The following is a 20767-nucleotide window of genomic DNA, read 5'->3' as shown; positions in this document are numbered from 1 at the left end:
TCATATGCTAATATATTACATTTCAATGTTCCATTCTCTGCCCATTCCTTTCAGTCCACTTTCTTTAGCCTCTTTCCTTCTTCTTTTTAATTCTTTTGCACACTAATACTGAAGATTTTCCATCCCTTTTGTCACTAATAACACTTTGAGTCATCCCAATTTTGCAGCCTAGGACATCCTTTCAATATTCTCGGTTTTTCTCCCAGAATGGTTTTCATTTGAGGGAAGAAGGAATGTTTTAAGATTACTGTTTCTACTGGTTCTATTACAGAAATATAACTCAGACACTCCCATTTGGAGAAAAGAAATGAAGGATGGAGAGGGACCAAACCTTTCATTCCAGGCTGGCACTTATTTTGACCCAGGTCTCTGAAAGCACCCAGACTTCCCACTGTGACAATTCATTTATTTCTATAGGTCCCCATCTGGTCTCTGTGAGAAATTCATATTCTTTCTATTAACATAACTTTGACCTTATTTGTAAGAAACAAATAACTAATAACTTTTGCCTTATTATTACAGAGAAGCATCCCCTTTCCTTGCCTGGGGCTGTGGAAAAATTGCTTGTATTAACTGACAATGAAAGAGGCTATGCCTATTTTGCTTTCTCTAATTCTTAAATTTCTTCTGAAACAGTAGGAGAGTGGAATGTGAAATTCAATTTATCAAACATTCTTACAAAACAATTTGTCCAGTAGTGTCCTGAAAGTAGTAATCCAGGTGTCATATAACCTTTAAGATGTACCTTTCTTCATTTTTACTCAACTCAGTACAGGTTTTATGCCCTGTGCCAAACAGAAATGCTTACAGATGTCTTTATAAAATTTTAGTTTACTGCTATGTTTTCAAAGATTCAAAATCAAATAATTCAACACTAAAATTATGGATGTTATATTTATTATGAAAGGAGAATTTATTTATTTATATAATAATACAATGCACAAAATGTAACTCAGAATGTATACAATTTATGTCTTCTGAGAAAAATACGTAAGTTTACAGACATGGGATAACTAAGTCATTGCAGGAGGGATATTTCTATCTAATATTGGAAAAATAATATAAAAGCATTCATTGTTGTTGCTTACAAAGAATATTTCTATAAATGAAAAAGATTATTCTGCTCTTAGAAATAGCCACTGAGTGCAGTGTTGTCTTAAATTTTATAGAAGTCAATTCATATACTCAGCTGTTCTTTTATAATAAAAGGCTTTTTAGCATTTTTAATAGATAAACACTGTTGCTGACTATATACAAAGAGAGAATGTTTTTACAAATAAATACAATTATTCAAGCACATGATGTGTTCTCTTATTATATTTGACACTTACTACTTTAGACTTAATCCTCCACCAATCTGTTTCCACACTTGTAACTCTCATCTAAATTTAGGACTTGGCATTTTCTCTCTCTCTCTCTCTCTCTCTCTCTCTCTCTCTCTCTCTCTCTCTCTCTCTCTCTCTCTCTCTCGCTCCCTCCTTTCTTTCTGTTTTGCCAATTCTGGGGTTTGAACTCAGGGCCTGAACACTGTCCTTGGACATTCTCAAGAGTAGCGCTCTATCACTTGAGCCACAGCACCATTTCCAGCCTTTTCTGTGTATATGGTACTAAGGAATCGTTTGATGCTAAGCAAGCACTCTACTACTAGGCCACACTCCCAGCCCTCCTTCTCTATTAACTTTCTTCATTTTTCCAAATTAAGTATTTTCATGGTTCAGTTGCTGGATTCTATCTTCTTTCCATGGATCTTGAGATGGGAAGGAAAGTGATCAAATGATACTGTTTGGGGATAGTAGCAATTGTATCTGATTCCTTCACTGTTCCAATTATCTAGTTTGAATGAATTAGTTGCCTACTATGTCTTCCTGAACTGAAGAACTTATAAAGTAAGTTCTGGGTCTGATTTATAATAGCTTGGCTTATGATGGCTGATAATTCTTGACCTCCTTTCAGTTATAATAGCAAATAATTATATTTTCCCATTTACTTATGCTAGCTCTCCTGACATTTGAGTCTACATGCTCACCATTACTTTCATATTGCTCAAGTATAAAGCAAGAGTGAAAAATTAGCTAAGTAATGGAGAAATTTCAGCATTCTTCATTTATATATTTTTATAGAAACAATCTTTTTTATTAAAGAATTTATCGACGTTGATTTTATATCATATTTCAAATGACATGTTAAACAAGTGTTCAAGAAGGGAATCTCTATATACAGTCACTGGAACTTAGATTTTAGAACTTAATTAAAATTAGGCTGAGGGTTTGTAGAAACAATCTTAAAACATAATATACATCTGCTTTTTTGTTTATATGGTAAATTTGGTCTAAGAGATGGTAAGTAATAGAAAATAGGATTATCATTGTAAAGAAGTTAAAAGTTGTCATAGAGTAGTGACCAAAGTTAGAGATTCATTTTGCATAAAATGGTATAAAATGTGTTTACATATTAAAAATTGCTTTCACAGCCAGGCAATGTTTGTTTAGTTATCTAATCTTTGCCTCTCTGGAGGTTGAGATATGGGCAGAAAAGTCTGGCAAGATTTTTTTTTTCTCTGATTAATCACACAAAAAGCCAGAAGTAGAGCTGTGGTAGTGCTAGATTGGTGAAAGGGTGCTAGCTTTGCCCTGGCCTTGACTTCAAGCCTTAAGATGGAACACACTCACACTAAAACAAAACAAAACAAAAAATTCATTTATGTAAAACTTAATTCACAAACACTTTTTCAAGTGTTGGAATCTTCCAGATGCCTGCTATGCGACATAACCGCTCTGGTTCATGTTTGTTATGGAATTCAACACCCTAGCTGAGCTCTGCTTTCAACTCATTTAGTTGGCTTAATCTATAGCCTCTATAATAGCAGCCTAAACATTCAAAATAAGTTTTCCAATTTAAACATAGATATATGTAAGTTTTGATGCACAGGTAATCTCTTTGAGATTTGTTTAGGTACTATGTCAGCTTTTCATCAGTGTTACAAAAAGTTGATTATGGATGTGTGTTTGGGGGTAAGGTTTGACATAAAAAGAACACTGTGGATTCTAAACAATCACTTTTTGCCTTTAAATAACTTCAGTTAGAGAAAATGGAAGTGGAAGAATTGAAAAGAATAGATTACTACTCAGCAAAGAAATAATTTGCACACATTAAACTTGCAACTTTCCCTTTTTGTTAACAAATGTTTATATTTATTAAGCTAAATTTAAAACCCAGTGGTTATCTCTTTTTATTATAAGCAATTTTAAGTATATCCAAGTATAAGAAAACACACACCAACTCTGGATTACCACACTGAGGATAAGGGAACCACTATCTGAGAAGTTGTAAAGTAGGAAGAAAATTACAACGGACCCCTGGTTTCAGACTGTAGTTGGAAGTACTAGTGTGACTTCATGCTCTCTAACATGTAGATGTAGAAGTAAACTCAGATGCTAACGTGTGCACACATGTGTGCATGTATTCATACATGGCAAATATTCTCAATCTCTGATGACTGAACCAGGTGAGTGGCACCATTACAGCACTCAGCAATTAGCACTCAAATTTAGATTTCAAAATAATTCCTCATTAAAAGTGGGCAAGGCTGTCAAGGTTGATAGCACATGTCTGTAGTCCCTAAACTTGGAAAGCAAAGGTAGAAATATCCTGAGTTCAAAGCTAGCTTGAACTATACAATGAGAGCCTATTTTCGAAACATAAGCCTGTGTCTCAAGTGTGTACTCCCAGCAACTCAGGAGGCTGTGATCTGAGGATCATGGTTTGAAGCCAGTCCAGAAAAAAAAAGTCTCTGAGTCTATTATCTCCAATTAACCACCAGAAAGCTGGAAATAGAGCCATGACTCAAGTGGTAGAGTACTAGTAGTTTTAAACAAAAAAGCTCAAGGACAATGCCCAGGCCTTGCGTTCAAGCCTCAGGACTGGAACAAAATAGAGGCCTGGGGCTGTAGCTCAGCAGTAGAACACTTGCCTAGCAAGTGCAAAACTCTAGGAGGAAGGGGAATGCAGGATTAGGGTAGAGATATCTAGAATGCCAAGGTGGATGTAATTTCTTTTTATTAGTCTAATCTGTTGCTATTATTTTTACTGATTACTTTTGGTGGTACTGGGATTTGAACTTGCTAGGCCTAGACCTAGTGCTTACTTGGTATCTGACATTACCAAAAAGCTGGATTCTGTGTCCTCTTTATAAAGGTGGCAGCCTTTTACTAGGTCATTGCTATATATTTAAGTTTATTTTATTTTATTTTATTTTTTGTCCTTGAGCTCGAACTTGGCCTGCGTATTGTCCCTGAACTCATCAGCTCAAGGCTACCGTCCTACCCCATGAACCACAGTGCCACTTGCAGTTTTCCTGTGGTTAAACTAGAGATTAGAGTCTCATGGTCTTTAGTGCCTGGGCTGGCTTTGAACCTTGATCCTCAGATCTCAGCCTCCTGAGTAGCTTGGATTACAGGCATGAGCCTCTGCACAGGGCTCCTTGCTGTATTTTCTGGCTACTTTTTCTTTTAAAAAATTTGTGTATGCATATATATATGTTTTATTATTTTTAAGTAGGTGTACAAAGAAGTTGCCATTTAACAAATGGTAGTTTATGAACACAATATATCTTGGTCACCATTTTCAACATTCTCACCCATCCTTCCTCTACCTAGCGTTTCCCTCACACTTTTTAATTAATTAAAAATAAATTTTAATTAATAAATACCAAGTCAAAAGTAAATTCATATAAGAAAATTATTTTTAGATGGGATAAACAAAGTTCTATGAAGATTTAAGCTGTATGTTAATTTTACTTTGCCTTGTTTCTAACAATTTTTTTTGCCAGTCCTGGAGCTTGCACTACCCTTGATCTGGGCACTACCCTTGAGTTTTTTCAAAGATAGTGCTCTACCACTTGACCCACATCACCACTTCCAGATTTTTCTGTATATGTGGTACCTAGGAATCAAACCCAGGGCTTTGTGCATGTGAGGCAAGCACTCTACCACTAGGCCACACTTCCAGCCAGTATTTCTACCTTTTGAATTATGTATTTTTTCATATATTTTTTATTGTAATAAGTAGAAGGGTTACATTATATTCACCAGAAGGTGCATTACTTCACATACATTGATACCCTTTCTCATGTCTTGGTTCCCATTTCCCTCCCCCATCCCCACCCCTTATCTTGTTTTTTTTTGCCAGTCCTGGGCCCTGAACTCAGGGCCTGAGCACTGTCCTTGGGGTTTTCTCAAGGCTAGAGCTCTACCACTTGAGCCATAGCACCATTTCCAGCTTTTTTCTATGTATGTGGTACTGAGGAATTGAACCAGGATCTTTGTTCATGGTAGGCAAGCACTCTACCACTATGCCAAACTCTTGGCCCTGAATTATGTATTTTTAAAAACAGAACTAGTGACTAATGTGTAAAACATTCTTTAGACATTAAAAAACATGGGAAAATGGTGCAAAAGGTGTCATTTATGGCTCTTGTTTCAAGGTTTATGAGTAGAGGAAAACACCTTCATTATTAGATGAATGTCTTTTTTAGTCCAAGGAGGAATAAGGAAACTATATAGAAAAACTTGAATCAGAAAAAGTAGAACTTGAGTTTTGTGTGAAGACAACAGTATGAGGATTCTGCTGTTGTGGAATAACCAAAAGGATTTTGTGAGCTGAAATACCTAAAATTTGGTGTTTACCTGTCCTATTTTCAGTAAATTCAACTATGCTTGAGAATATTCTAGGAGTTCTTTACATTTCTCATTTTTAAATATAACTTATTGTTGTTGTAGAGAAGATGTAGAGAGTGCTAACAGTTCTATGAGTCAGGTAATGAGTACATTTCCTCAAATCTGCTTCATTTCTTTTTTCCTGATTTTTAATATTTTCACACCAGAGATCCTTCACATTTTGGGTAAATTCCTAGAATATTTTGTCTGCTTGTTGCATATGTTTTCAATTATATTCATTCAATAATTTTTTCCAGCAATGTTTTCATTGCATATTGTGAAGTGTCTTGCAGGTCTCTGGTTTTCTGGGCTGTTGTATGATTGTTTTGGGTGTGTATTGCGATTCCCTGGCTTTGCATATTTCTAGGATGTCTGTGATGTGTTCGACCCATGTGAAGACCCTATTGGCTTTATCTTTTGGAAATCTGTGGTCTTCTAAATTGACTGTCCTTGAATGACCAGGCAGCTGGATTTTTTTGTTTTTGTTTTTTTTGTTTTTTTTTGTTTTGTTTTGTTTTGCCAGTCCTGGGCTTGAGCTCAGGGCCTGAGCACTGTCCTTGGACTTTCTCAAGGCTAGAGCTCTACCACTTGAGCCTCAGCACCACTTCCGGCTTTTTTCTATGTATGTGGTACCGAGGAATCGAACCCGGGTCTTCGTGCATGCTAGGCAAGCACTTTAACCAGTAGGCCAAACTCCCGGCCGGAAGCTGGTTTTCTGATCCTTCACCGACACTTATTTATGTGGGTTCAGGACTTGTGGAGACCATTGAGTGAAGATTTAGTGTTCCATTGTCATGAGGAGCTGCAGTGCTATCATTTGATTATCAGATCAAAGTATTCAGGTTGTAAAGTAAGGTTAGAATGGAGAGGGGGTAATTTCCCAGGGATATAGAAGAATGAGAGCCACTATAAGTTTATAAGAGAGTTAGAAGAGAAAGAAAGAAGAGAGGACAGGGAATTAATGCAATGGTGTTACTATCTCCTACCTAATAATATAGTGCTTAGAGCTCATATTTCGATCAAAACTCTGTGTTCGGGCAGCCTCGCACTCATACTAAGCATCTTAGGTTCATGACTTTAATACATCTAGCTACTCACCTGAAGGGTAAAACACAGGTAGCATTAATAAACTAAATTTAGGACCTTTTCTCATGAAGTGGAAGTTTTGTATTGCTGAATAGTTTTTATCATCAGTTTCACTGCTTATAATTTCTTCTGAAAGTAATTGCTTTAATAGCAGCATTCCTGTAAAGCAAACCAATTAATTACCTGTGTTGAAAGTTCAACACTAAGAAAATCACTGAGGAATAGGGCAGAACAGAATTAATTTGCTCTCAAATAAACTGAATGCTTTTCTTCTTGCAAATCAGAGTGAAAATAAGTATTTATAAGCTTTAAATTGTTTTTACATTGATAGTGTTTATTTTATTTTATTTTTTTAATTTTATTTTTTTAATTTTTTATTGTAATTAATAAAAGGGTTACATGATATTTGCCAGATAGAAGGTGCATTAATTCACATACATTGAGCAGGACATGTACCCTATATTATCCAATAAAAACACATATTAGAGCCCAGATACAACTTTCATATACTGCTATTCATGTGCTGTCCTAAATTGGAAGTAGTCTAAGTGACAGAAAAATGCAGATACCATTTAGACTGGGCACATACTGGAATACTGCAGAACAGCACCTATGTATGTGTGATGAATCTCCCAACTACACTATTGAATGGAAAAATCCAGAAATATGAGTCATCTAACTCATGGGAAGAGAAGAATAAGCTAATTCATGGAAGAGAAGTCAGAATAGTGACACTCTTCCTGTAGTACCTTAGGAAGGACACTTGGAAGGTTTCTGAGGTGCTATTCATGTTCTGTATCTTGAGCTGGATGGTATCACCCTGGATGCTTCCATATAAAATACATGCGCTTTGTATTTTTCTGCATATTGTGTTATAGGTGTCTATTTTACAAATCCATTTTTATGTTGGCAATCTTGAAATAATACATATGCTAAAAAGAAAGTTACTTTGGACCATCTCTAAAAGTTGTGTTGAAAATAGATAAGCATTCTGACCAAAAGAAAGCCTGAGCTGGCAAGATCATGCAGTTTGTTTTTTAATATTTTATATTAATAATTGTATTTTGTTGTTGGCTGATGTATAAAGAAGTTACATCTACATTCGTCAGGTGGTGGATACATTACTTCTTGAACATTGATAACCCTTCCCATGTTTTTCATCCAATTTCTTCCCCCAATCATCTTGTTTTTCCCCTTCCCTATTTCAAATAAACAAACTTATATACAATATAACAGGTGCTAATGTGGGTTTTTTTTGACAAGTAAGATTTTCTAGCAATATAAGGCAGAGAACATAGAAATTTGTACATATGTGAGACTTTTTCCTAAATGTCTATTTTATCAAAGAAAGGTGACAAAATTGAGGAATTTGGTGAGATAATGTAAGAAATGTTAATAATTTAATTGGAAAACAATACCAAATTATATTTAAAAATTAGAAGCAGTATAGACATGTTAATCCATTTATTCAACTACAGAGGTTCATAGATAAATAAAAAGATCTCAAATTCAATCTCTTTAAATGAGATGTACAGCACTGATGAAATGAAACCTGACAAAAATGGAGTTTGGAAGAAAAGATTATTTTCAGAAGTGGCATTTAAATATGCGTAAGAAAATAGCCATGCCTTGTGATAAATGTGAGGTTGGATGGAATAATTTACTGAATACCGTTTGTGGAAACATTTTGTAAATCATGCTCATGTAAGATTTATTTTTTCCATTAAAATATGAAAACTCTATGGCAATTTCTATGCCTTAAGAGAATTATGTTATTGGTTTGTTGCATTTTTTATATTTAACTTGAAGCTTGTTCGCCTGATGTATTTGACCTTGAAAAATGAGAAAATAAACTTAAGGTAATAAAATATTGCTTTAATCTTATCTGTTTTATTACTTTGGTTTCCTTCACCCCCTTTAAGATAAATAAATGTATGTTTCTGGTTCAGGGACAAAATTTAGAACAGAAAAAATAAACCATAAGAAATATAAAGTGGCTGTTATTCTTTTATTCAATAAATTTATTTAAACAAATATCATAGTAATATAGAAGTCTAACTGATTTTTTGATATAGGAAACAAAGAACATATCCAGAGGTAGTGCATGCCTATAATCTTAGCCTTAGAATTGGAGGTTGGAGGATGCTGAAATTGTCACCAACTACCTACAAATTTTATCTCAGAAAACAAAAACAACACAAAGCCAGACCATGAAGTTTTCACCTTTTATTAATATCCTTCATGTGAAAAAGTTCAGAAGGTTTCTTCTTACAAGAAATATCATTTTAAAATTCACTTAATTTTAAGGTTGATACCCACTATCATGTCATCAGTAATAGACAAGACAAACAACCAGGTCCTATAAAACAGTTCTTATCTTCTGTGACTTTTCTTTCTGACAACGGAGTAGTTACCTGATCTCCTTTTCTTTCATAATGACTGCTTTTGAAAGTGAAAAAAACTCTGGTTCACTGGCTCCCTTTCTCCCATTTGCCTCACTTTCTTTTTTTTTCTTTTTCTTTTTCTTTTTTCTTTTTTTTTTTTGCCAGTCCTGGGCTTGAGCTCAGGGCCTGAGCACTGTCCTTGGACTTTCTCAAGGCTAGAGCGCTACCACTTGGGCATCAGCACTCAGCACCACTTCCAGCTTTTTTTTTTCTACGTATGTGGTACCAAGGTATTGAACCCAGGTCTTCGTGCATACTAGGCAAGCACACCTACCACTAGGCCAAATTCCTGGCCCTCCTCTGGAGATTTTTAAGACAAATCAAAAAAAATGTATTTCTGACATCTGTAAATTTTGGGGGGTAGTCCTTCCAACAAGATAAGTATTCATCATTGCAGCACTATTTACCATAGCGAAGATATGGAATCAACCCAGTAGATGAGTGGATCAACAAGATGTGGTATTTATACACAATGGAATTCTACGCAGCCATCAGAAAGAATGACATCGCCCCATTTGTAAGGAAATGGGAAGACTTGGAAAAATCAATGTTAAGTGAAGTAAGTCACACCCAAAGGAACATAGGCTCAATGGCTTCTCTTATTTGTAATAATTAGTACACATCCAGGACTCTCCTAGCAGAGGATTACAATATATCAAAACCTAGATAAATAAGGCCACATAGGATGAGGCTAAATGAAAAGACCTCCAGGATATAGAAACAATACCCATATAATGTGTGATTGTTGTTCTTAATGTACTATGTTATTTCTCTTCTCTTTTGTTGTCCTTTGGTTATTTTCAGATTGTTACAGAATCTTACCTTGTTATCTGGTATGTTGTACATATGTTTATTTGTTTTTTTGAAATAGGAAAGGGAAGGGAGAAAACAAGATGAGGGCAATGGGTGGGGTAGAGGAATGTGGACAAAAACATGAGAAGGGGTATCAATGTGTGTGAAGTAATGTACCTTCTATCTGGCAAATATGACTGTAACCCTTCTATTAATTACAATAAAAATGTTAAGAAAAGATAAGTATTCAGTAGTCACATAATACTTTCAAGTACAAGAGGACTATTGGCATTAGGAATTTATCAGGATTTCCAGTGAATATAGATTATAATCCACATGGAAGGGTTTTCAAAGTCTTTAACTTATGCTTAGTCTATAGTACACATTTTTATACCTGGGAATACATATATTTTGAATAACAATAAAGGCATCTGTCAGCACATACCAACACAAATGCTACAATTCCTTCTAAGGTCTCTTCTAAGGAACAGGAGTGGAATATCCCACTAATACATGTGATTACTAAGCATAATTTTAGAGTGTGTTTGTGAGGGTGGTTTTGCATGAGTTCACATTTGAATTGGTGAACTCAGTAAATTCATCTGTCCTCCTCAATATGGATAGGCATCAACCTAGCAGACTGCATACAACAACAACAACAACAACAAACAAGTAGAGGAAAAGGAATCCTTGAACTCTTTGGGGGTGTTTGTTGATTGTCTGCCTTTCTGCTTATGAGAGTTGGAATATCAGTCCTCAGAGCCTCGTGCTTGCTTGGCTGGTACTCATTAACTTGAGCTATGTGTCTGTCTGGTTATTTCAGAGATAAAGACTAAGACTGGAGGGCTTTACAGGGCTAGAGTCAAAGTATGATCCTTGAGATCTCATTCTCCTGAAAAGCTAAAGTTACTTACAGACATGAGACATCAGAGCCCAAAAGAGACTGTAAAGTTAATAACTAATTTAACTTACCTAAGTCATTTAGTGTCAATTGCCACAAGGGTTTTCAGCCAAAGTAAAGTTACTTGATTCCTGTGATCATGTGAAGCAGTATTTCATGTGTCCTGATAGAGAATACATTAGACTACATTAGAATTGTGAGCAATGTAATCAGTATGTGAGCAGATTCTGTGAAGTTAATTCTTACAAAAGCATACAGTGTAATATTTACATACCTGTGTGTAATGTACTTTCAAGAAATTTTCCCCATTTATAGTACTTACTGTCCGCTTCCCGAATTTACTGACAAATATAGGCAGCAAAAGTTTGCCATTATTTTAGCAAATTATTTCCCCCAGCTCTCTGTTGTTAAGTTACCAGAGGTCTGGAGATGGTAAAAATAATACAAATGAAAAGCAAATTCGAACAAATAAACCAGAATGCTGTTCAAATTCCATCACCTAAGAAAAGAGAAGGATGAGGTAACTTGTCTGGTTAGTGAGCGACAAGCTAGAACTGAAGTCTGCTCTTAGTCTAATCAGGGACACTTTTTGACATAATTTTATTTCCTGTGAATTCTATTATAAAGGAGAAAGCATGAAGACAGAAAGATATAAATTGTGCTTCCACAAATTCATTCTGCTTAAACCTTTTAAAAACAAATTCCTACCATTAGTCACTTTTTTTTTTCGTTTCTGGTATGTAAACTATAAATAAATTTGAGACTTACGTCATTAGAACTCTAACTGGATGAAAGGTTGTCATATTTTAAAAGATCCAAGGCATTCTCAACTTGGAAATCTCAATGCATCAAATTCATTTTTGAAGTCTTTAAGCTAGAAGGAATAGTTTTACATTTGGTTAGACTTCCTTAATAAAATGACTATGGATCTAGATATTTAAAAGATAATGAAGATGACTGCATGTATAACTACTTTCTTTGCAAGCACTCCAAAACAAATGATTCAAGTCAGAATTATATTCATTCATTTCCTAACAAAATAAAACTGCAACATTTTTCTGGACAGAGATTTATGTCTAAATTTAAAAAGAAATATGGTTTTGTTCTTTGTCATTTTAAATATTACCTTGATTCTTCCAAGAACATAATATTTAAAGCTTTCATTTTGCTTAAAGATTATTTGACTTTAATACATTAAGTTGTAAATCAATAGTTAAAATTTCATAAATTACATTAGAATCCCAACTTTTCATAAATTTACTCAGAGTCTTGTGAAATTCAAATGCTTTCAAAGCAACTCAATGCTTTAAGTCAATCTCAAAAATCAGAAATCACAAATATCCTTCTAAAACCATGCTTCATATAAATTCCATTCACCTTGCTTTATTCAGACCTTCACTTCTAGTTTCTTTTCACAACTTTACCTTAGACAAAGAAATTCATTTGATAATTAAATAGCTTAGTGTCCTTTCTGGCAAGTTTGGTGACTATCAACTAGATTGAAATATATATCCCTTATAGATTTTAATGTTCCCTGATGATGTTTTTCCTATATTAATACTTTTGTAGTTATTTTTTTCCTGATTCATCTGGGTCATATTTACGTTTCATCAAAACAGTCTCTTCAGTGTGGAATTGCCTACATGTCTGTAGGCATATATGTTTCTACTTTAGCTCCATGAGTGTGCCAACTGGCCTTCATAACTAATTTTTAATTTATTGTAAAGGTGATGTACAGAGGTGTTACAGTTACGTACACATAAGTAAAGTGGTAAGTACATTTCTTGTTGGATACTGTCACCTCCTCCCATGTTGTTTTTTACTGCTTACTCCCTCACTTGTGTAGCTTTTAAGCATGGATAGGGTGCATTCCTATGAGGTGTACAGGAGGGCGGACAGTCCTGGAGCTACATCCTTCCTTCATTATTCCTGAGTAGGAGTAGGTGTTCATTTGAGATGCCCTGACCTCAGCCATCAACCTCTCTGCTGTTGTCCTCCCACCTTCATTCCCTCCCATGCAGCAGGGAACTTCTAAATTACACTGCTTTTCAATCCTATTTCAATCCTGGAACCTTTTTTTTTGTTTTTCTTGCAACATCTATACCACAATTTTCCCTCTGGTCAGCAAATAGGACAGCTAAAACCCAAATATTGTTGAAAGCTAAGTAAGCATTCTGCTAGAGCAAAGGTGGACATGAATGCAGTTTGTATTCACAAGATGGAAATCTGTCATAAGCCAAATACTCTTATTTCTTGGCACGTGGCTTTTAGGCTTTGCACACAATGGAACATTTCTAAAGACTTAGGAATTGTGAAAATAATTTAAGTAGAAGATATAGTTAATATTATTTTTCAAATATGTCTGTATTTCACATTTTAGCTTACAGAGTTAAAAATTGTTTCAGTGAGCCTGGTGTGGTGGCTCACGCCTGTGATCATAGCTACTCAGGAGGCTGAGATCTGAGGATCAAGGTTCAAAGCCAGCCCAGGCACAAAAGCACCTGAGACTCTTTTCTAAAAATTTTTATTTTTTTATTGTAATTAACAGAAGGGTTACATTATATTCGCCAGATAGATGGTGCATTACTTAACAATCATTGCTACCCCTTCACATGTTTTTGTCCCCATTTCCCTCCCTTTACTCCACCCTTCATCTTGTTTTCCCCCCTTCCCTATCCTATTTCAAATAAACATATACAATATATCAGATAACAAAGTAAGATACTGTAACAATATGAGATAACCAAGGAACAACAAAAAATCATATTAAGTGAAGTAAGCCAGACTCAAAGGAACATAGACTCAATGGTTTCTCTCATTTGTCATAATTAGTATAAACCTTGGTCTCTCCTGGCAGAGGTTTACAATAGGGCAAAATCTAGATACATAAGACCATATAGGATGAGGCTAAATGAAAGGACCTCCAGGATATGGAAACAAGAGCCATATAATATGTGATTGTTCTTCACGTACTATGTTATTTCTCAACTCTTTTGTTGTCCCTTGGTTATCTCATAAGGACATGAGATTCCCAGGCCATGACCCAATGACAACAAAAATTGCTTCAGTGAGCAATTGAAGTGACTGAGAATATCCTTCAATAAAAACTAAAGAAAACAAATGAAATAAAAAAGAAGAAAATTAGTACCTTATTGGCATAAGTACATTATTTTAGTACTATTGCATATAATGAATTTAAATAGATTTACAAACCAGTGTTAGGGTTGATGTGCTGTGGTATTGTCTTGTTTGGTTTTTACGAGCTCTTTGGATAAGGAACTAATTTAATTTATATAATGATAATTTGTGTTTAACAAAAGACCTTTTGTAATTGTCATTTTCCCCATTCTTAGGGAAATAAAGCCTTATAACTATGTCTCTGTTACAAGAAGATTTTATTAACATTTGCAGCTCTCAGTTATGCAAGCATCATTTATTTAATCATGAGATGAGCTTTAAAAAAATACAAAACATTATTCTTTGCAAATTTCTTGGGATATAAATGTTCCTTATTGAATACATGTTGCTTATGTTTTTAAATTCAGAATCTGCCAAATAGCAACAATGTAAAAAAAGGTGGGTCTTGTTAATAATGCTTCATAAGTGTTGATGGATAGTTTGGCCCAAGTTCTGGGTTTCAAATTGTTCTGTTTCTTATTATTTATGACTCATTTCAGTTAAAGTACAGGAAGTCTTTTAAAATAATTGTATATCATACTATCATTATGAGATATGCTCTGCTAAAGCATGTTTGAGGTATTTCATTTACATGATTAATTGAAACATGGTTTTTTACTGTTTGATTTCAGCTCGTGTGTGTATGGAACGTCTAGCTATCAAACTCTAAATGAGCCAAGCATAATCACTACTCACATTGATAATCTGCAGTATTCAGGAATCTGAGACTTAGAGGATCAGATCTAGCCTGGGCAAAATAATCTGTGAGACTCTATATCCAATTAACTAGCAAAATACCAGGCTGGAGTCATGGCTCAAGTCCTAAACAGCCGTCTGATGTGAAGACAAGCTGAATGGGAACACAGGGCCCTCAATTCAATTCAAGTCCTGGCAACAACACCAGATTGAGTGTGTGTTTGTGTGTGTGTGTGTGTGTGTGTGTGTGTGTGTGTGTGTGTAGCAAATCAATAAAGTTACTTACTAAATGCCATTTTAAAATGTGAGTTTTTATCTAATATTTAAACCTTAGATAAAGTTGGCTATATGTATTACACTGGGAGAGATTTTTGCTCTAAGCTAAAATATGGGTGGTAGGACATAGGGCTAGAAGTGGAGCTCACTAGTAGAATGATTACCTTGTATACATGAGACTGGATTTTATTCCTAATACTCTTAAAAAGAAAAGAAGGAAACAAAAGAAAACAAATTGCTAATGTCATGCTGCAGCCTAAATTAGTCCGCGCTGATATGAAGTGTCCCCATAAAAATTTTAACTGTTCTATGCACTTTCATTTCAGTGTCCCCATAATGATTTTACTCTATGCCATGCATTTTCCTGAGATTTTGTTACTGTGAGTTGTTTTTTTAAACTTCCTTCCACTGCTTTAGACTGTGTATTTATTTAGTTCAGCATTTACTTATTGAACTTTGGATTTGTATTCGGTATTGTACAAAGTGTTAGTATATAGCTCTTTGCCATGATAAATATTTTCTCCTCACTTACTGGCAAAGAAGATATCAGGAATGATAAAATAGTCACAAATGATGACAAAGATACATTGTCTTTGGAGAGAAAGACTTGTATCCTTCACTTTCCCCTCCCCACCTCCTGCCCTGTGCCCTTTTAGGAAAAACAGTATATGCTAGTGCCAATGTGTTTCTCTTGGGTTAGAGACTGATTGGGATAGATAACTGAATAAAGTGAAGTAGAACAGAACTCAGAAAGATTAGTTAATCAAGGCCAAAGCCCATAGAGTTTAACACACTTGTGAACACTGTTTCCAAGGACATTTCTCAGAGATGGTAGTTTTGGAAAATTTAATTCTTTTTGTATTTATATACAGAGAGAGTAGCTTGTGAGTTTTTCCTGTTATAGATACAGTAACTTTACTGCCTTGGCTTATTCTATTTAAATAGACTGCTAAGAGATATTTACAGTGTTAATGAAATATCAGTACCCAGGGTAGGAATGGCATTGTAGAATGGCTGGTTGGGAGCTTTTTTCTTACTTTTGAATCTTTCATTGCCTCTGCTACTTCAAAAATATTTTTTCCAGATTATCTCTTATTTTAAATCTGTATTCAAAGTGAATATACCATTCCTAATAATAATGCTTTCAGTCATGGCACATTCCTCTAGCTTTGCCTATCTAGCAGCTGTAATATTTAAAATATGCCCTTTATTTTGTGAACATAAGATTTTATGTTTTCTATGAGTATAAAGTAAAAATATAGATATTCTTGAAATGTGGTAAGTAACAGGTATATATAGGCAAAATAGACAGTCATTATGAATATATTAAATTCTTCAACAATATTCTAAACTGATATAAGTATGCATATGCCTGTTCTCATACTTACTAACAAACTCTACATTCATTTGTGTGAGTGGGAGCTTGTAAGCACTGGTTTTACATTTTTTGGCTCTGAGATTTTCCATTTTCCCATTACCCAAGCCACAACTGATGAGACTATACTGTTTCTTTGCCTTAATCAGACATTACTATATTGTGTAGCATATTGTTATATTCTCTGTATATATCATTAAGTAATGTAAATAATTGTTAGGGGCCGAGTAATGCCATTCTAATAACTTTCTGCTGAGACCTGTGGGGGTAAACAAGTGGACCTCTTTATCCTGCCCACCTGTTGTGCTGACAGGCTCCCACACCCAATATAAGGAGGGGAGTTTTAGAGAGAGATTCCTGCCTTGATGAAGCTGCGTGGCGTTTCTGTTCGTGCTCCGGAGAAGCAAGGCTGAGTGCAGGAGAACAGTGGGCCCTCTCCTCTCGTGGCTTGGACTGGTTGGGGTGTGCTTTTCCCCATCCCTCCTCAAGAGGGACTGGGGACGAAGGACCCCGACATATTGGCGCCCAACGTGGGGCACGAAAGAGGCACAAAAGAGCCAACGTGGGGCACGAAAGAGGCACGAAAGAGCCAACCTGGGGCATGAAAGAGGCACGAAAGAGCCAACGTAGGGCACGAAATGGGGCATGAAAGGGGCACGACTGTGAGTTGAGCCAAGTGACAGATACATGGAGGAAAGACTGAAAAACCAGAGAAAACCTGAAAGGCACAAAAAGACTGAACAACCAGGGAAACCTGAAGGGAAAACGCAGGCTGAAGTCGCTCACAGGGAAAAAAAAAGATAGGGAGACAAGGAGAAAGAGAGGGAGAAAGAGAAAGAAAAACTCAAAGGCTGAAAAACCAGAGAAACCTGAAAGGAAAAAGGGACTGAAAGGCCAGGGAAAATGCAGGCTGAAATTGCTCACAGGGAAAGAGAAAAAAGACAAAGAGAAAGACACAGGGAGAAAAAGAAAAATCAAAGACTAAACCAGTGAATGTGTGTGTGTGTGTGTGAAAGGGATTTTAATCATTCCCAGATCACCTCCGAAGCGCGGGTCACTTGGGGAGGAACCTCGCGGAGGGCGAGGCAATGTCCCAGGAAGGGAGGAACCTCGCGGGAGTCTCTGGCCAGAAGCAGGAGGGCGAGGCCTATTTTCTAATGAAATGTCAAAAAAATTACCTCGCGGAGGGCGAGGCCTATTTTCTATTTTTCAAGAGATTTTAGAATAGAACCAAGTGGGTTCAGACTGGAACGACCGTGAATGTGTGTATGAAAGAAGTGTGTGAAAGGGAACGAATGTGTGTAAAGAGATTTTAGAATAGAACCAAATGGGTTCAGACTGGAACGACTGCGAATGTGTGTGAAAGGTAAATCTAAGTCTATACGGGAGTAAACAGTTTAAGAACAGGTGTAAATCTAGGTCTATATGGGAGTAAACAGTTTAAGAACAGGTGAAAAGTAGCGCAGAGACGCTTGATGGTAGTGATTTAGAAAGCCTGTGTTTGGTTTCAGAATAGTTGAAAACAAGCTAAAGCTTTTTAAAGTCCCTGACAAAATACAGAGACGACGCCCCTGAGTCAGCTTGAAGAAGTTACAGAAAATGGATCTTCGCCCATAACCCCCTTAAAATGAAGGGACCAGAGTCATATTTGGACAGTAGTTTAAAACAAAAAGGGAGTGGACTGGAAGACTCTTCTAACTCTTCCATTGCCCTGCTATTCCCTATGGCTTGTGTGAATATTTTCTCTGTTTTAGTCAGAGCTACTCAGTATATACTAGTGCCTGTACAGGAAGAGGAGAATGCTTTTCCGCTCATCAGTAAAAGAGACTTTGGTGTTTTCCTGCCCTTACTGCTGCAAGTATTGCCCTTGCCACTGCAGTTTCTACAGAAAATGATTTGAATACTGCGTTGTAGATCTCAGAAGCCATTAGTCAGCATGTGAGGACTGGAATTGTTATGTGCACAATTGTTACAATATTCTAACTTTGGGTGATTGTTATCTTGACACTATTTTGGGATTGATCAGTTTGGAATTGTTTTTATGCACTATAATTGTAATATGTCTATTGCTTGCCTACAAAGTCAACACCGAAAGTGAATACTAATGTGACAGGCATCTGCTCCCATGGAAATAGGTGCATCCCCACAAGTCTGATTTGCTTAGACGGCTGGTAGCCTATCAACCAAAGACAGGAGCCAAGTACCTATCAACCTAAGAGTCAAGTAAAAAGGACTTGGTGATCCCCTGACGAGTAAGAAGACTAATGAGCTTGGAGACACCTAAGACAGGCACAGCCGATCTAATATGGTGGTAGCCCCACATATACTAAGTTTTGTCTTTTTTAAGATAAAAACGGGCCAAGTAATGCCATTCTAATAACTTTCTGCTGAGACCTGTAGTAGTGGTAAACAAGTGGACCTCTTTATCCTGCCCACCTGTTGTGCTGATAGGCTCCCACACCCAATATAAGGAGGGGAGTTTTAGAGAGAGATTCCTGCAAGGCTGAGTGCGGGAGGACAGTGGGCCCTCTCCTCTCGCGGCTTGGACTGGTTGGGGTGTGGTTTTCCATCCCTCCTCAAGAGGGACTGGGGATAAAGGACCATGACAAATAATCTCATATTATGATATATCTATAGTTCTATAATAAACTGAAAAAAGTCTTCTCCCAGCTGAGCTTATCCTAATTGGGATTCAAATGAAATTAAAAACATGGATAGTGTGGTGCTTCTTTTCTATTCCTTCCATTTATTTGTTGAAGTACAGACCCGGTGGTCTTTCAAGTATTACATTATTTGGATTTGTCCAGTTGAATCTTTATGGTGCCTTGTGACATAATCTTTCCTATCTCCCTGAGTACTTATTGACTTGACGTGATCTTTTTTAAGATTCTTTTTTTTTTTTTTTTTTTTGCCAGTCCTGGGCTTGGGCTCAGGGCTTGAGCACTGTCTTTGGATTTTCTCAAGGCTAGCACTCTACCACTTGAGCCTCAGCACCACTTCCGGCTTTTTGCTATGTATGTGGTACCAAGGAATCGAACCCGGGTCTTCATGCATGCTAGGCAAGCACTCTACCACTAGGCCAAACTCCCGGCCCAACTTGACGTGATCTTAAGGTTTCATTATTTAATATTTTTGAATTACAACAAGTGGCAATAATGTCTAGAAAAACCATGCTTTTGTGATATTAAGAATAGTCAATTTGCTTATTGTTTTAATTACCTGTGAATTAAGGTCCCCCCAACTTTCTTAGTACAATTTGTCTCCATTTATCCCATTAACAGGCAGTAATGAAAACCACCTCAATTTGTCAGGTCTATTGTGATTTGACCATTGAATAGAAATCAAGACAGCATTGCAGATTATTCGTGTGGCCAACCTTCTTGGTTTCTAATATTAAAAGGCCTGAATCCTAGGAAATTTCTCATTCATGACAACTCAGGATATTTGGCTACACTAATATATCCCAACCCATGGTTTCTGAGCTTCCCATAATATTCTGTGATAGAAAGGACAGTAGACTTGAAGTAAGGAGCTCTATCTCCAACTCCAGAGGTTACAAGCAACATTTCATGTCTGTTATTTTAGCTAATTATATTTTCTAAACAAAAAATGGGGTGAGGGTAGAGCATCAAAGATTAAAGAAGCATAGAAAAGCACATTAAGGATTATTATTCTTTGAGACATTCTTGATTCTCTCACCCTACACCTGAAACAGATGGCTCTTCTTTAATACTTGGTACAACTTGTACAAGTGTTTCATATTCAGTTTGAATCTTTTTTCCTATGTGAACATTTAATCTTTCAATCTCTGGCACTGGTTAGCTTATGTATAGCAAGCTACATAATTGTGAGTGCCACACTAGAATAAAAAAATGACATGGCAAACTGTGTCTAGAATAAAGGCAGACAAAAATCAATCTTGTGTAAAATACAGTTGAAGGAATTGTCAGATTCACACTTAAAATTGTGTGAATTGTTGGCTTGTCTAATTTCCTACACTTTAAGCTCTTTCATGTAGGGGCTATTAAGATACCTGAAATAATGAAAGCATTTATGAATATATTTTGTGAAAATCAAAGAGCTAACAGCACATAGTCTAGTAATTACTGCCTAATTGAGGAAAACCTGAAACTTGGCATTTTTGAAAGCAGAGTCAGAGCTTGTACTAATTGGCTTATTTTACTCTCATTCTAGTACATCCCTGTGTTCTCCTCAGCAACCTTCTACTACTTCCATCCCAGGGAATTCAAAACAAATACACTAGGAAAACTATTTAAGGATGTTATGATAGGAAAGCTATTTAAGG

At 36.1% G+C, this 20767-nt stretch overlaps 1 protein-coding gene and 1 long non-coding RNA gene across 3 annotated transcripts in view; one reads left to right on the top strand and one right to left on the bottom strand.

Annotated features, from left to right (window-relative positions):
• The window catches only part of LOC150063437 (uncharacterized), a 115494-nt gene that overhangs the window by 67953 nt on the left and 26774 nt on the right, over positions 1–20767 (bottom strand). The window contains exon 2 of the long non-coding RNA XR_016535544.1: positions 11009–11100. This is a non-coding gene — a long non-coding RNA (uncharacterized LOC150063437). The remainder of the gene's footprint in view (positions 1–11008; positions 11101–20767) is intronic.
• LOC150063440 (uncharacterized) overlaps positions 1–20767 on the top strand; it is a 134429-nt gene that overhangs the window by 95390 nt on the left and 18272 nt on the right. The gene's annotated exons all lie outside the window — the stretch shown is intronic.

The sequence above is a fragment of the Megascapheus bottae genome, chromosome 5 (assembly GCF_031878675.1).
Source record: "Megascapheus bottae isolate mThoBot1 chromosome 5, mThoBot2.hap1, whole genome shotgun sequence".
In the NCBI taxonomy this organism is placed as follows: Eukaryota; Metazoa; Chordata; class Mammalia; order Rodentia; family Geomyidae; genus Megascapheus; species Megascapheus bottae.
Note: the sequence above shows the minus strand (reverse complement) of the source record. Positions and strands in the feature narration are given on the sequence as shown.